The following is a 15,581-nucleotide window of genomic DNA, read 5'->3' as shown; positions in this document are numbered from 1 at the left end:
ATGGGCTACAACAGCAGAAGACTCCACCGGGTACCACTCATCTCCACTACAAATAGGAAAAAGAGGCTACAATTAGCAAGAGCTCACCAAAATTGAGCAGTTGAAGACTGGAAAAATGTTGCCTGGTCTGATGAGTCTCGATTTCTGTTGAGACATTCAGATGTTAGAGTCAGAATTTGGCGTAAACAGAATGAGAACATGGAACCATCATGCCTTGTTACCACTGTGCAGGCTGGTGGTGGTGGTGTAATGGTGTGGGGGATGTTTTCCTGGCACACTTTAGGCCCCTTAGTGCCAATTGGGCATCGTTTAAATGCCACGGCCTACCTGAGCATTGTTTCTGACCATGTCCATCCCTTTATGGCCACCATGTACCCATCCTCTGATGGCTACTTCCACCATGTCACAAAGCTCTAATCATTTCAAATTGGTTTCTTGAACATGACAATGAGTTCACTGTACTAAAATGGCCTCCACAGTCACCAGATCTCAACCCAATAGAGCATCTTTGGGATGTGGTGGAACGGGAGATTCGCATCATGGATGTGCAGCCGACAAATCTGCGGCAACTGTGTGATGCCATCATGTCAATATGGACCAAACTCCCTGAGGAATGCTTCCAGCACCTTGTTGAATCTATGCCACGAAGAATTGAGGCAGTTCTGAAGGCAAAAGGGGGTCCAACCCGTTACTAGCATGGGGTACCTAATAAAGTGGCCGGTGAGTGTATATAGCCTATGGTATATATATTGCAAACAGTGCAGTCATAGTACAGTAAAAACAATCAAACAAACAAAATATAATGATGCAGTGTATAGTAGTACAGGAATGACAACTATACTATACACACTCACCTAAAGGATTATTAGGAACACCATATTAATACTGTGTTTGACCCCCTTTCGCCTTCAGAACTGCCTTAATTCTACGTGGCATTGAATCAACAAGGAGCTGAAAGCATTCTTTAGAAATGTTGGCCCATATTGATAGGATAGCATCTTGCAGTTGATGGAGATGTGTGGGATGCACTCCAGGGCACGAAGCTCCCGTTCCACCACATCCCAAAGATGCTCTATTGGATTGAGATCTGGTGACTGTGGAGGCCATTTTAGTACAGTGAACTCATTGTCACGTTCAAGAAACCAATTTGAAATGATTCGAGCTTTGTGACATGGTGCATTATCCTGCTGGAAGTAGCCATCAGAGGATGGGTACATGGTGGCCATAAAGGGATGGACATGGTCAGAAACAATGCTCAGGTAGGCCATGGCATTTAAACGATGCCCAATTGGCACTAAGGGGCCTAAAGTGTGCCAAGAAAACATCCCCCACACCATTACACCACCACCACCAGCCTGCACAGTGGTAACAAGGCATGATGGATCCATGTTCTCATTCTGTTTACGCCAAATTCTGACTCAACCATCTGAATGTCTCAACAGATATCGAGACTCATCAGACCAGGCAACATTTTTCCAGTCTTCAACTGTCCAATTTTGGTGAGCTCTTGCAAATTGTAGCCTCTTTTTCCTATTTGTAGTGGAGATGAGTGGTACCCGGTGGGGTCTTCTGCTGTTGTAGCCCACCCGCCTCAAAGGTTGTGCGTGTTGTGGCTTCACAAATGCTTTGCTGCATACCTCGGTTGTAACAAGTGGTTATTTCAGTCAAAGTTGCTCTTCTATCAGCTTGAATCAATCGGCCCATTCTCCTCTGACCTCTAGCATCAACAAGGCATTTTCGCCCACAGGACTGCCGCATACTGGATGTTTTTCCCTTTTCACACCGTTCTTTGTAAACCCTAGAAATGGTTGTGCGTGAAAATCCCAGTAACTGAGCAGATAGTGAAATACTCAGACCGGCCCGTCTGGCAGCAACAACCATGCCACGCTCAAAATTGCTTAAATCACCTTTCTTTCCCATTCTGACATTCAGTTTGGAGTTCAGGAGATTGTCTTGACCAGGACCACACCCCTAAATGCATTGAAGCAACTGCCATGTGATTGGTTGATTAGATAATTGCATTAATGAGAAATTGAACAGGTGTTCCTAATAATCCTTTAGGTGAGTGTACACTACTGTATACAACACTGTTCAATAGTCTGGGGTCAGATTCACCAAGAATGCATTAAATTGGTCAAGACAGAAATCTTTTGTAACACAATTGTTTTTACCATTTCAAATGTTTTCTTCAAAGAATCTTAGCCGCAACAGCAACATTGATAATAATAACAAATGTTTCTTGAGCAGCAAATCAGCATATCAGAATGATTTCTGAAAGATCATGTGACATCGAAACCTGGATTAATGGCTACATTTTAAAACATTTTCAAATAAATTATAATATTTAACCATATTACGGTTTTATTGCATTTGTGATACAAAAAATGCAGCCTTAGTGAAGCATATATGACTTCTTAAAAAAAAAAAATCAAAAACCACAAATATTTGCATGGTAGTATACATTATTTAGCATTTTGCTCCAATATTGTCTTAATTTTGACATGTTGAATAAAAAAATGAATCCACAAATGTCTAAAAGTGTTGATATCACTGCTGGCTCATTCTTCACAGAAATAAAATGTAAAGTGAAGTGTGTAAGAAATTATAGTCTTTCTTATAGCCAGATTCCACTCCAAGATAAAGCGGTTGATCATGCTCATACCCCAAAATGGCTTAGTTATCATAGAGAAGAACAAAGTCAACCAGTTTTATTGTTACTGCCCCATTTGAGTGGATCACACCATGAGCAAATGATTATCAACTGTAGAACGGGAGCAGGTGAGGTAAACTGAGAACCATCTCAGACAATGGGAAGTCTGAACCTAACACAAGCAACTTCATTTACATTAGGGGTGCTACACTGACATGGGATAAAAGGTTTGAGATTTGGATATTCTGGGTTCATTCGGACCTAAGGTGCTACATGTGTTTTGTCACTGCTACGCTGCAATAAACTTCTTCAACATCCTTATTTTTTTCTTACAAGCGCATTGCATCATGGGACACAGTAGCCCGTATCCAGAGGGTGCTGGTTGTACGTAACATTTTGGCAAAATGTTAAGAAAATGTGCCTACTGTGTACAATATCCCTACTGTAAAAATAAGATAGTTGTAGTATATAGATGGTAAATATAAAATAATCAAATGTAAAATATATAAAAACAGAATAGTTTGGACAAGTCCATGGCCAAGAGAATGCCTCCATGGGGAATTTGCCCAAATATTTCTGTGACATTTAGACAGGTGATGTATATAGTCATGGGACCAAAAGCTTAGTGTTGACAAAACTAAATTTCATCATCCTTTTTCCACTGTCAATGTTTCACTGGACCGGTTAAAGCGGAAAAATGTCTTCCGGGACTCATATCAGACATGAGTGCTGTCGATCATGATGTAATCAAATTAGGCTTAAGACTCTTAGGGCTTGGTTTGCCATAGACCGAACAAACTTCAGGCATCTGCAGCAGCACAACGCAAATAGTGAGGGAGAAATGGAGAGCAATTTCCTTGCAAGCCATAATCTGACGCAAATCCCAGCAGGGCAGCAGGGAACAGAGGTCAAGCAACTGTGGGCACTGAAATGACCCCGTCTCAGTTTATGAAAACTCGCCAGTGCTTCAGCACTGCACTCACGCTGACCTGCCCCTCTGTTTCCATATTGACAGCAATAACAGTAAACCGAAGACGAGTGCCACTTGATGTCATTTCATGCTGATCATTTTTTTTTTCTGAAGTTCCTGGTTTTTAGTGACACTGTGCTCCACAAATGGACTGATTTCAGAGTTCTGCTCACGGATATCAACTCTGATTTTTCATTTCTTTGCCTAGTCATCCCCCCCACCCCCACACTTAATATCAAAGAGCTATAGAGAAAATGACTGGTTAATTTAAATCTCTATTCGCCACAGGCGAGAAGTCGAGGACACCTTAACCTTCGGATATGGCGCGCTGCCTCAGCAACTGTGTGGAGCGTTTCGTTACTGCCACTATGGAAAAGCATTATCTGCTTGTTATGATTTGCAGGCAGATTATTACAGATGAGACACATAAAAAGGAAGGATATTTATTTGTTTTGCTGCAATGGCAGACAGAGCAGCACAAAACTCCCCCTAGTGGTAACATTAGTAGTCCATAAATACAGCTCCAGACAGCAATAGTACCAATCATTCACGTGACTGGTCGCCTGAGGGGATTCACAATTCCTGCTTCAGCTCAAAGGCCAGGCGGTTATTACACAAAAACGGCACATTTTAATATACTATTATTTTATATTCAAGCACAATAGGATTTACACCTTCACTCTGCCTGACTCCCTTTATGAAAATACATTGAGTTAAATATGAGCAAAAGGACTTTGAATAATTCCAAAAAGAAAGTAAATTTTCCTTCATGACTTCTTGGGATTAGTTTATGTTTGAATCAAAACTGGTTTAGACGGTGTTTTCATTTTTAGTTGTCTCCTGCAGCTTATTTACACTGAAAACAGGGTTTTGTTGCGGGCTGTGTTTACACATAAAGCATATTACAGTAGGGGCAAAACAATAAGTCCCAAGTTTGCAGTATGTTGTACATCTGTGCAGAGGGGCCGGTTTAAAAAAAAAAGGCAGTAAATGCCAAGATTAGACTTCGAAATCCCTTCATCTGCACCAAAGATTATTTTGGCGAATTGAAACAGGTGTTTCCGGCAAGAGTGATTAATGTGTGACGAGCCAGAGGTGACCCCATAAACGGAGAGGTCTGAAAGAACTCCCATTGCAGTGGCTCGTGGTTATCGCATACATCCCCATGAGGAGCCGTAATCTCTCTGGGATGCAGGCTGCATGGAGCACTGCCCTCATGACTGGGACCAACGACATTTTTATTGCAGTTGCATTCCTCGACTGTCAGCGCTATTGTGCGGCTGACCTTGAGCTGCTGAGCAACCTTGACCAAGAAGCAGCAGGGCAGCTACTACAGCGAATTTGAAAATGAAAGGTTACTTAATGAGATGGACAGATACAAGACCTACAGGGGGAAATGAAATGATTAAATGGCTTAACAAACGTGTGAAATGAGGAAGCTGTTCTTGGAACGAAGAATGATTTGTGGTGCGTGCTAAGGCATGCTTCACTATTACTACTGCTCATGGTTAAGGATTTAAACTTCACTGTGTAACTCGTCCCACTCAATTTGTGCTACAGACATGAATGATACCGCAGATGGCATGATGAGTGGAATTACTTGCAATGTTCACCCAGTGGACATTCGAGAGAGAGAGAGAGAGAGAGAGAGAGAGAGAGAGAGAGAGAGAGAGAGAGAGAGAGAGAGAGAGAGAGAGAGAGAGAGAGAGAGAGAGAGAGAGAGAGAGAGAGAGAGAGAGAGAGAGAGAGAGAGAGAGAGAGAGAGAGAGAGAGAGAGAGAGAGAGAGAGAGAGAGACATTCCAGCAACCGCCAAGTAACACATTAGCAATCACCTATCAATGCCCTAGCCACCGGAACACCACAGCAACACCTTAGTAACCACCAGAATGCTCTAATCAACCACTAGAACACATTTAGCAACCATATAAACTGCACTAACAACCACCCAGAACACCCCAGCAACCACCTTAGCAACCCCAGAACTACTACCACAACACATTTAGCAACTACATAGAACACACTTGCAACCACCAGAACACCCTAGATCTGTGTTTCCCAACCCTGTTCCTGGAGGCACACCAACACTACACATTTTCCAACTCTTCCTAATCGATCACACCTGAATCAACTCATCAGCTCGTTAGTAGAGACTCCAAGACCAGAAATATATGGGTCAGAAAAGGGAGACATCCAAAATGTGCACTGTTGGTGTGCCTCAAGGAGCAGGGTTGGGAAACACTGCCCTAGATAATACATAGTAACACCCTAGCAACTCCCTACCAATGCCATAGAAACTACCCAGAACCTAGGAACCATCCATCAAGACCTTAACAGCCAGCAGAACACCCTATCAACCACCAGACCACCCTAGATACTACCTAGAAACACCCTAGCAACCACATAATGCCATAGCAACTATTCAGAACAACCTAGAAACCATCTATCAAGACCTTAACAGCTACCAGGACACCACAGCAACTGAATTGCACTAGCAACAACAAAAATGCCATAACCACCAAAACACCCTTAGCAACCATATTAAAATGCACTAACAACCACCCAACGACACCTTAGCAACCTCAGAATGCACTAACCACCACCACAACACATTTAGGAACCACCCAGAATGCCCTATTAACCACATAGCAACACCTTAGCAACCACAGAATGTACTAACCACCACAACACATTTAGCAACCACCCATAACACCCTATTAACCACATAGCCACACATTGGCAACCAAAAGAAAGTGATAACCAGCAGAACAAACTAGAAACCACCAGAAAACATTTAACAACCACCCAGAACACCCTAGCAACTACATAGCAACACCTAGCAACCAACAGAAAGTGATAACCAGCAGAACAAACTAGAAACCACCAGAAAACATTTAACAACCACCCAGAACACCCCTGCAATGCCTTCACCAGCACCCAGAAAATCCTAGCAACCACCCATAATGTCATATTAACCACATAGCAACACCTTAGCAACCAAAAGAAAGTGCTAACCACCAGAAAAACTAGAAACCACCAGAAAGCATTTAACAACCACCCAGAACACCCTAGCAACTACATAGCAACACCTAGCAACCAACAGAAAGTGCTTAAGCCCTAACAATCACCTGAACAATCTAGAACCCACGCTTGCAAAGCCTTCACCACCACCTAGAACACCCTAGCAACCACATACCACTAACCACCAGAACAACCACCTAGAAACTTCCTAACTACCACTTATCAATGCTTTAGCAATTAAAAAAAACACTGAAAACATCTTCGCAAAACACATTGTAATGAATGGTAAATGTTATCTTTTATACAAAAATCTAGTTTACATTTCTAACACACCAAAATGTTTCCCAATAATTCTAAACAGATCGCATTAGAAACAGATAGATGCTTTTGGACAGACAGGTTTACTGACATTTAATGAAAGTGTGTTAGGAGCAGCTCCATGGAGTTTCCATGGCAGACAGTTCAGTGTTTACATTCTGTTCTTTGTTAATCTCCACTGAACATTCTCAAAGTTCCTCCAAGCAAGTTCTCAAAACATCGCCATGTGTGTATCTAAACAAAACAATCTACCAACAACAGCTAAACCCAAATGATATTCGTTTTCCCAGCAGGCCCATTAAGGTGAGGATAGGAAATCTACTAACTCAAGAACAAGGAGGTGATGGATTTGGGAAGACAGGAGTTGGGCACATGATCACTGCATCTCAAAACAAACCGTGAGATCGGACTCGGGCTGGGTAAAGACATGGGATCCGCATCAGCAGTATTCCCTCCCCTCTCCCGCCTGGATACTTTCCCAGCCACCCGCCTTTGGGAAGGTGAACGACAGGGCTATTTTCCTCACACTTGTATGAAAAGATTGCGCGTGTCAGTTTTCAAAGAATGATGGCTGCTGGTATTCGAACTGCCAGCAATAACAGCTCTTCGCCAGCACTGAGGGGATTGTCACAACATAAATAAGCAGCACACAACCAATATTATGAGCATTCGTAATTAACACACAGTAAATATCTCTGAATTAATCAGAGGATTCTAGTTAAGTAATGATTTGACAAATCTAGTGAACTGTAAAAGGCCTTAAAGGAATATTCTGGGTTCAGTTTAGCTCAATAGACAGCAGTGGCATAATGTTGACACACTTTTCTTGAAAAAAGCAAATGACTGGATTACGGTGAACCACTTACAATGGCAGTGAATTGGGGACAATCCAAGTCACTGTTTCTAAAGTATAGCTAAAAGACTGTCAAGGATTTTAGTTTGGACAAAAAACTAAATCCTTTCAAAACTAGGGGTCAAGTCAAGTCAAGTCACCTTTATTTATATAGCGCTTTTTACAATACAGATTGTATCAAAGCGCTTCACAGTGATAACATGAAAACAATATAACAAAAACAATATAACAATAAAACAAAGTTTGTTTCTAAAAGAAATTGCGTCAACGTCCACCTTAAGTAAGGCAGATCAATAATATTATTGAATATTAAATGTTAAATGTCCCCAACTAAGCAAGCCAAAAGCCAAGGCAACAGTGGCAAGGAACCAAAACTCCATCAGGTGACAGAATGGAGAAAAAAAACCTTGGGAGAAACCAGACTCAGTCGGGGGGCCAGTTCTCCTCTGGCCAACGAAGGAACAGTGCATGATTCAGGCAGCATTACAAGTCAGATTGGATCGGAACATTTAGAGTATTTTTTGGAAGTCCAAGTATGCACGCCGGTCTTAAGACGAGTTGTTGAGGATCAGTGGCGTCCACCATAGAGAGTCCATATCGCCCGTGTTAAGTCGTCACTTCATAGGCTTTGTGATTGGAGCATCTGAAGTCTCCGTGAGAGGCTGGATACAAACTGGAGCTGACGAACGCCATTTTCTCGGGACTCGCGTCCCGAGATAACAGCAGAAAAGCAAAGGGAAAATAATTAGCGTAGCTGCTGTTCATAATGATGATTTCCATAACACAGGCGTAAAAGACAAAACATGAAGACAGTGACTCTTGCGTCCCAAAATCACCCCCCTCCGTCCCCCACTCAACTCAGCCTTGCTTACTGACCTCTACGTCCCTCCTGCTGCTGAGACCTAACCACAATCTCACAATCTCTCCGCAACCCAACCATACGCGCCAACCCGTTGACTAAGGCTGTCGAGCCCCACTGGTGCGTGAATAGGCAGTTTCAGTGGACAACGGTTCCGTATGGCATACTACCTACCGCAACACAATATCTGCCCAACCACCCGTCATTCACACAATATATACAGGAACGTAATGACTGTAAATACTATGCAACCTATACAGATAACCTACAGTCTCTTCAAGTTTTATAGTATTAAATGCATTTGATCTGATTCAGCAGTATAATAAAAGGTAAGCATTATGTAAATGCTTGGCTAAAAAGATGCGTCTTTAATCTAGTTTTAAACTGGGACAGCGAGTCAGAGCCTCGAACAATATCAGGAAGGCTATTCCAGAGTTTAGGAACTAAATGTGAGAACGCCCTCCCTCCTTTAGTGGACTTAGATATCCTAGGAATGACTAGAAGCCTCGAATTTAGTGATCTTAAAGAACGCGATGGATTGTAGGGCGATAGAAGGTCCATTAAATACACAGGAGCTAAACCATTTAGGGCTTTATAGGTCAGTAATAGTACTTTGTAATTGATACGGAACTTGATAGGTAACCAGTGTAGAGATGATAAAATTGGTGTTATATGATCATATTTTCTTGACCTAGTAAGAACTCTAGCGGCTGCATTTTGCACTAACTGTAGCTTGTTTATTGAGGATGCAGGACAACCGGCTAATAAAGCATTACAATAATCTAGTCTCGAGGTCATGAATGCATGAACTAACTTTTCTGCATCGGAAACAGATAGCATGTTACGTAATTTAGCAATGTTTCTAAGATGGAAAAAGGCTGTTCTTGTAACATATGAAATATGATTTTCGAAAGACAAGTTGTGGTCTAGTATAACTCCCAGGTCTTTTACCGTAGAGGATAAAGTAACAGGACATCCTTCTATATTAAAGTTGTATTGTAAGTGGTTTTGTGGATAGTTTTTTGGACCAACAAGTAATACCTCCGTTTTATCTGGATTTAGTAGCAGGAAATTATGCGTCATCCAGCATTTTATATCTTTAAGACACTCTGTCAATTTTGATGAGTTAGTGTTTTCATCTGGCCGTGATGAAATATATAATTGAGTGTCATCAGCATAACAGTGGAAATTAATTCCATGTTTTCTTATAATATTACCAAGTGGCAGCATATATATTGAGAATAGCAGAGGGCCTAACACTGATCCTTGCGGCACTCCATAGTCTACTGACGTTATCTTCGATTTTTCCCCATTTAAACAAACAAAATGGTAACGGTCCGATAAGTACGATCTGAACCAGCTTAATGCCTGTCCCTGAACACCAGTGTAGATTTGTAGTCGATCCAAGAGTATTTTATGATCGATAGTGTCAAACGCAGCACTAAGATCGAGTAGAACTAGTATTGAGATACAGCCTTGGTCAGAAGCTAAAAGTAAATCATTTGTAATTTTAACTAGCGCAGTTTCTGTGCTATGATGCGGTCTGAATCCTGACTGAAATTTTTCATATATCTCATTTTCTTGCATGAAAGAGCACAATTGAGCGGACACAGTCTTTTCTAGTATTTTAGACATAAATGGAAGATTTGGAAGACATAAATGGAAGACATATTGTTTATATGTCTATATAGGGGTCAATAAAGAAATTATAGGTTTTACAGCAAGGACACGTTAGATTCAAAACAAAAACAAAAGTTACCATAAAGCAACTAACAATGTTAAGATTTCCATTCCAAATAAATACTGTTAATTTGAAATGTATATTTATCGAAGAATCCTGAAATAATATATCATACTTTACAAAAATATGAAGCAGTTAACTGTTTTGTTTTTTTACATTGATGGAAAAAAAATTCTTGAGCTTAAAATCATCATATTAGAATGATTTCTGAAGGATCGTGTGACACTGAAGACTGGTGTGATGAGGCTGAAAATACAGCTTTGGCTTCATAGGAATAATTTACATTTTAAAAAATTCAAAACAGGTTTTTTATTTTTTACATTATAATCATTTTACGTTATTGTTATCATTTTACGTTATAACAAAAATCCATTTAAACATCGTTCCATCTCAAATAATATACAAGTTTTAACAAAAATAATTGAAAGTGCTTTTATAAGCATTTTTGTTATTAGCTTAACATTGGTTGAAGGGAAGAAGTGTCAGCCTCCAATCATCTATAACACCTCGACCCAATAAAAAGGATACAAGAGAACTCAAAGATGCATCATGTCCTTATGATGATCAGAAGGAGGACAGGCTTCCATAACATGACAGCCACAGGAACATTGGATACGACGGCGTGAAATGGACTATGAAAGGTCAACAGATCTTACCTGCGTGGGCGAGCGAATGGGTCACTTCATTCCCACCGCCATTATGATCCCCATTTGTGGCTATCTTCCTTATGTGTTTTCAAACAGATAGGATAGGGTCTCTACACAAACTGCATTATCATGCAGCGCAAATACGGTCTGCAAAGCTGAGTGGCTTCTTCAATCAATGCTTTTAGGCGCTAAGATATGTAGAGCCTTGCCAAGTGTTCTCAGCTTGACGGCCCAAAACAATATGATACAATATAAAACTTTTAAGATTATTGCAATCAGAAAACAACCTTGAGTGGGATCGAACAATTACTAGATGTCCTTGAAGAGGTTTTTGTGCTAGTAGACAATAATAAGTCTGGCATTAGGGCTACACGATTGGGGGGGAGGGAATGGAGATTTTTCTGATAAAATGTCTAAAAAAACCCAAACAATTACACTTGTTTGTGGGGCTGCACAATTTGGCCCGATTTCTTTATTATATATCAATATGACTGTAAACTACTTAATTCTAATATTTTTTGTTGTTGTTGACCACAGCAGTTTCTAACACTGGAAGGGGTCAATTTAGATGTGCTTGCAAGCTTGCACACAGAAACGCGTTTCAGATGAAAGCATTCAGCCGCGACGCATTTGAAATTCATATCTTAAAAATTATTGCCAGCCTGTAAGTTGATCATCGGACAAGAGCGATTAAGTTTCTCATCAGATTACCGGAGGGGACATGCGCTACAAACTAGAGCACTCGTGAACATGACCCCTAAAAACATATACAAACCCCGTCCCACCCTTTTCTCCAAATATCAAAGTTCTTCTCCGCCCCCCTGTTGATGCCTGACATCATTGACATTCTAGGCCAACAGTGTTTACAAGAGCTTGAAAGGGAAGAGCAAAGGTGGAGAGATCTGAGAGAATGACAGGAATCTATATGCCGGTTACATATGCATGGTTTAAATAGATGTGGCTGCAAAATGAGGCAAGTCTCAAGTTTGATGGTTGTGGCGCCCAACATGGTTCTTCCCCAGAACTCACACACACACAAATCAAGGAAAATGACACTCCGGTGCAACATTTCGCAGGGCAAGGGAGTGTGTTTTTCGATATCCAGAGAAAACATTATGCCAATCTGCGGAAAAAAAATCAGAGACCACTGCAAAATGGAGGCCCCATGTTTGGATCCTCAGTGAGCAGATTTTTGGGATCTGTTCTTGCCTGCTTGTGCTGGACGGGCTCCATGACTACCTGGTCTCACACTAAAAGGCCAATAGGATTTAAGGGGACTAAAGTTCAACGGCCCAGCGTGCATGTATAGGTCAACAGAAAGTCAACACATTCATCTCTATTTGCCAATATGATGTTTATGCACACGACTTGAAAAAGATAGCTTTATAACTTGACGAGATTTACAACTTATCTCCATGTAAAAATGTCAAGACTTTCCACATCGTACCCTCTAAAAATACACTAGCATCTAATGTCAGACAGGCATGACCATGACCTCTGAACTTAAGAAGCTTAGAGTTCAGTCCTATAAACAGATGTGTGATCTGTTGAGTCTACATTCCCACACACACAGACACGCTCAGAGGTCACTACAGGAGGTGTCTGAGAAGTGTTCCTGCATTTCGCATTGGGACCGCAAGGGACTTGGAGTGTAAACTGTGCACCAAGACCTCCGTAATGAGGGGCTTCAGTTGGGCTTAAAAGGTAGGCTAACAATAGCAAGTTAGCTTTGGAAGCATAAGATCCCACCCTCCCTTCAGAGCATTTCCAAAACCACACCTCCTTCAAAGCACATGAGATACAGGCCAGCAGGGAGCAAAAATCATCACGTGTGACGGCATTAAACTACCTCATGTCTTAAGGCACATAACATTAAGTTGTTTATATTCATAATTAGTGTAAAGAGCACCGACCTGTTACACCTGACTTAATTTCAGCATTGATAGTGTTGCCATTGAAAGGCATAAATTCAAGTCACGAACTGCTCTTCCAAATTACAATTATGGCGAGAGCGCAGCATAAGCTCGTTGTTTTGGTTCAGGATGCTGTTTCAGTTTCGGTGCTCGGTGACTGATGTCTGTCTAACTCATAGCATGATACGTACTGATGACGTGTGAAGGGTATGAAAATATATATGTTGATTCGGACCGAATGCAATGATTGGACACATATTTTATGGTTCTACACCCTCAGATGAGATATACGGTATACATATAAATACATTTAGACCACTTAACATAGTGATTGCTATCAGGATGTGAAGAGACTTTCAACCAGCATAAAAAAAAACGTTGTCTGGAACAAATCGCCTATACTTTGCTTTTAACAACTAGCCAAGACAAGCTTTGGTGTGGGTTAAAGTTGGTTGTGCCACAGATCAGCTGACAGCTCTAACACAATCATGACACCAGCGCCAAAAAGGTTACTAAATACACTCTGAGCATTAAGCCGGACAAGGCCACAGTGTCTGTTTCTACACAGCAGCTTTTGACAGGTCAACTTACACAAGCTGTTCTTTGCTAACCTCCGGCTCTGGCAGCAAGAGGATTCCTGATTGTGCAGGGACAAAAAGTCTTCCTGGATATTGAATAAAGATTTGCTACCAATCCATCCCTCCTACAGACACAAATCTTAATAAGTATTTTTGTCTTGTTTTACAGTAAAACATTTTAAAATGCATATTTACTTACAATAATTAAAAATACATTTACCAAAAATTAATAATATAACATTTAGATAATATTTACAAAAGATATTAAGACTTATTTTGAGTAAATATATTGTGAATTTATTTTTCTTAACCCATTAGGAAAAGTTTTTTTTCTTGTTTTCATCATGTATGCTTAAAACAAAAAAGTATAAGCTATTATATAAGATATATTCTTCTCAAGTACTGTAAATGCACCTCGTTTTAACACAGTTTAGATATTTATTGGAAAACGCAATGAATTTAGAAATTCATATAACTTTTTTTTTTCATTCTTTTAGTAAAATATTAACTCGTGCTATATTTAAGGCAGTAAGACTTATTTTACATGAATATATCTTATATATGTTAATTAATTTCTTACCCCAACCCCAATTTTTCCATTTTAACCATTGAATGCTGTTAGCTTTGAGCCATTGATCGGTGAAAATATTTTAATATCTATTTTAATAACATTTTTGTTTTAAAGATGTTAAAGATACCATTTCTGGAAACCAAGACAAAAATACTGAAAATGAAAAAAGCTTTAGGGTTGTTCAGTGCCACAAAGACAACCAATATTTACTGCAGACTTATAAACCCCTATTGCATGGCTTATCCTCCCTTCTCCGTCTAATACACACACAAACAGACATCTTAAGCAGGGAGTTAGAATAGGGGTGTTAGGTTTGCTTGCTCTCCGACTAGGAAATGCTTCATAGTATGTAATGTTGTGAGGGATACATAATATATCTAATTACCGTAGCATTTCCCCATGGCTCTTTAGGGAAGACGAAGAGAAGGACCAGGGCACGATTTGATGTAATGTGAGAGACGCCACCTCCCAGAGGAGGAAGCGGAACAGCAGCTGCGGTTCCCAAAAGCTCCTACAGGGGGCGACCTAGAGGGATCCTGCCGACAAGCGGCTATTTTTAGACCATTGAATAGAGAAATGTATTTATAGAGCTTTGAGTTCTGTCGCATAGAGGAAGCAGTAGCTGTAGGCGTTCAGAGGATCAAAGCTTAGCTGACAAGCAGCTCTTAACGGAAGTAGGAGAGATTGACAGGTGGTGCTCTCTTCGGACAATGAACCGCAGCGTGTCTACTCTGCCCGCAGCACGACAAAACAGAGTCATCATCAGCCCTGCCGTGGTGACATTTGCACATTCTCAGAGGAATAGCTGCACTTGGGCTAAAAGCAGCCTCCAACCCAATGCACATCTCCAAAAGAAACCTCTGCAGTAGACAGAAACACTCAGCCTTGTTCACGTCAGTGTTTTAATCGGCTGGGCACAAATAGAGCATTCCGAGGTCAGGTAGAAGATTTCAGTTAAAGCTGCGCAAAATAACAACAGACATGTGAAGATATGAGATAGATTTCAACAGTTCTGAAGGCTTAATTCAAGACTGAATCAGTTCAATTTTAGAGTGGAAATGAGGAATAATAAATTAAATAAATATCTCTTCAAAGTCATATATGTACAAAACAAATGATGCCATATTCAGGGGGTAGTATCACCAGGAGGAAAGCAGCTGGGAGATGGATCCCTGTTAAGGCGATTGTGAAGATCAGATGAATAATACATGATTCTGTTTGGGGGGGATTAAATCCAACACTGAGTGTAAAGGTAACATGAGTCTTCACAGAGGATGCTCTGGTGCCTCTGGTGGACAGCAGATGCAACTGCAGTCAGACAGTTGTTTATGACGGACACTGCAGCAGATCCTCTGCACGTTTGAATCTTTCCATAAGTCCTTCATCACAGAGGTTATGAAGTGAGCAACACAAGAACAATGCAGTTCTGAATCTGCATGCAAGCAAAAAGAATAGCTTAACG

This window comes from Rhinichthys klamathensis, unplaced genomic scaffold (genome assembly GCF_029890125.1).
Source record: "Rhinichthys klamathensis goyatoka isolate OS25496 unplaced genomic scaffold, OSU_Roscu_1.1 h1tg000068l_1, whole genome shotgun sequence".
NCBI classification, from domain to species: Eukaryota; Metazoa; Chordata; class Actinopteri; order Cypriniformes; family Leuciscidae; genus Rhinichthys; species Rhinichthys klamathensis.
Note: the sequence above shows the minus strand (reverse complement) of the source record.